Genomic DNA, 2,670 nt, shown 5'->3' with positions numbered 1-2,670 from the left:
TCTTCGCGTATTTACTTTTCTGTTGCTACTGTTACAACTACTACAAAAACCCAAAAACTATTATCTTTACTTTTGCCACTGTTACCTTTATTATCATACCACTTTTGCTACTAAATACTTTGCTGCAGATACTAAGTTATCCAGGTGTGGTTAAATTGACAACTCAACTGCTAATACTCAAGAATATTCTTTGGCTCTCCTTGTGTCGAATCAATAAATTTGGGTTGAATACTTTACCCTAGAAACATGTTGCGACCCCCTACACTTGTGGGTTATCAGTTGCCAGCGCCTGTCCCCGCGTGGGTGCCAGTGCCCCCCTCAACGGCATGGATGGCCGCCGTCGACCGCTTCCATGCACCAACGCCAGTCGCCTCCTCCCGCCAGTTGACTCGCTCCTTGAGACCGAAGTCCAGAACATTGTGGCCTTCCTTGAAGCTAGGGCCAACGTCCAGGAGTACGCCAACAACAGCGCAAGGCACCGCCGTTGCCGTCGGTCAGTGGCCCGACGACACATGGAGCACGACAGAGGAGCCCCTTCCCACTGCAAGACGCCCCCGCCGCCGTCGCGTAATCTAAATTTGCCATGAAAAACGTTCGGATTGCCATGCTTAAAATCCGAACGTTTATCATTTCCGTTTATTTTAGATAGATCATGGTATGAATGTAAAGTCGGAGTCAGACTGAATGAAATCTATGGTTTGATCGATTGAATGTTCTGCTAGAGCCGTATCAAATTAAATATAAAACGTCATCAAGCCACATGTATTCCTTCTCATCCAACGACCTAGACTGCTTCAATGTTGTGCGCTCAACACGTTTAGCGTGCAGTTAATTTCATGCCAAAAATAGTGCTAATAACATAATAACACACAAATAATATCCTACTTAATATCCGCATGCATTTAATATACTTCCAAATTAACATGCATTGCACGTACACATTGACTAGTACTAATAGTACATGAAACTGGTGCGGTACCTTGTGAACGCGTCCAGATATGGTCAACGGCAACATCGCCCGCGAGTTCTTCGTGTTTGCCCGTGCGTCTAAACGCGGAAGGGGAGGAGAGAGAGAGCACACATGGAACCCACCAGTTAGTGAAGGCGAATAGTGCGTGCTAACGAGCCGGTCCCACTAATGTACTAAAAATAATATTACATGTTATCCATTAAATAGGCTATGGTAATATAAAAATATTATATGAACAAGGGGGGGGGGGTACAACAAACATTGTTGTTCTCGTATGTTGCCTATTGACGTGCGGCTTGAAGGCCCTGGTCGCATGTTCGATCCCCGTCCTTTATTTTTAATTTTGTATATGGGTCCAAATTTGTTTCATGATAGGTGGGCCCTTGATGTGTAGTTTGTGGCACTTTAATTTGTGGGTCGAAATTTGTTCCATTCTAAGTGGACTATCGGTGTGTAGTTTTGTAGCTTATTTGTAATAATCAGAGTTTTTTGCAATAATACCATGGTGCGACGTTGAAGGCGAGAAAGGATGTGCGAGAGAGTGATGACCGAGCCAGAGGGAAATCAATTGGGGGAGGTGCGGGGGTTGCAACGGTGTTTGGAGTAGTTGTGGGCCGAATGCTACAAAAATATAATCTACCACCAGAATAAATGCCTACGCAAATTAATCCAAGGTTGGAGCCCCCCTCGCAATGTAAATAGCTCCGGCTTTGAGAGGGATGGAGAGGTAGCTTCAATGTGTGGAAGATACGACATGAGAAAGCGAGGTCAATTGAGAGACATATAGATAGAGAGACAAAGTGAGTGTGGTCCGGCATTCATTGAAAAGATATATATGCTCTAGAGAGATATTGTCCGATTGAGCTTTTGGGAAGGGTGAGGGCTGTAAGATAGAGCTTGAGAGATGATCCATTCGCAAACATGTAGATATATTTTGTGCGTGGGAGGAAGCAAGGTCAATTGATTACATATATAAAGGGAGAGAGATTGGGCGAGTGTGGGTCGTCATGCGATCGAAAGAGTGATACGGGTTGGAGAGAGTGACCTAGATAGACAATGTGCGTGAGAGAGTATACAATATGAATATGTCGAATTGGGCTCAAACATGGAGATATATTGTTTGTGTCCGAGAAAGAGCGAGGTCAATCGAGACATACAGAGAGAGACAGGGCGGGAGAGAGAGAGAGGGGAGAGAAAGAGAGAGATTGAGCGAGCGTGGCCCGCCATGAGGTCGAAAGAGTGGGGGCGGCTTGGATGGACTGACCTAGATAGACAATCTGCTTGAGAGAGTATAAAGTGTGTCGATCGAGGCCCAAACAGGGAGATATATCATTTGTGTGTGAAAGAAAACGAGGTTAATCGAGACTCGGATAAAGAGAGAGAGATTGAGCGAGTGTGGCCCGCCGTGCAGAAGAAAGAGTGAGACGGTCTCGAGGGAGTGACCTAGATAGACAACGTGCGTGCGTGCGCATGAGAGGTTGAGGGCTAGATAGGCAATGCATGTATCTAGAGAGAGAGGGTGGGAGGGAGAGAGAGAGAGAGAGCTCGGCATGGGGTGCATTGGCGAGTGTGTGAGGTAAATACATTTGGTAACAGAGTGGAAAAAGGGGGTTGTATAGTTGAGAGAGTTAGAGATCGAAACATGGAGATAAAGAATGAACGTGTGTCGGAAACCGATAGCTTCCTAAGGTGGTTAGGAG

The sequence above is a fragment of the Triticum dicoccoides genome, chromosome 1B, assembly GCF_002162155.2.
Source record: "Triticum dicoccoides isolate Atlit2015 ecotype Zavitan chromosome 1B, WEW_v2.0, whole genome shotgun sequence".
Lineage (NCBI taxonomy): Eukaryota > Viridiplantae > Streptophyta > Magnoliopsida > Poales > Poaceae > Triticum > Triticum dicoccoides.
The sequence above is the reverse complement of the archived record's forward strand: the minus strand, read 5'-3'. Positions refer to the sequence as shown.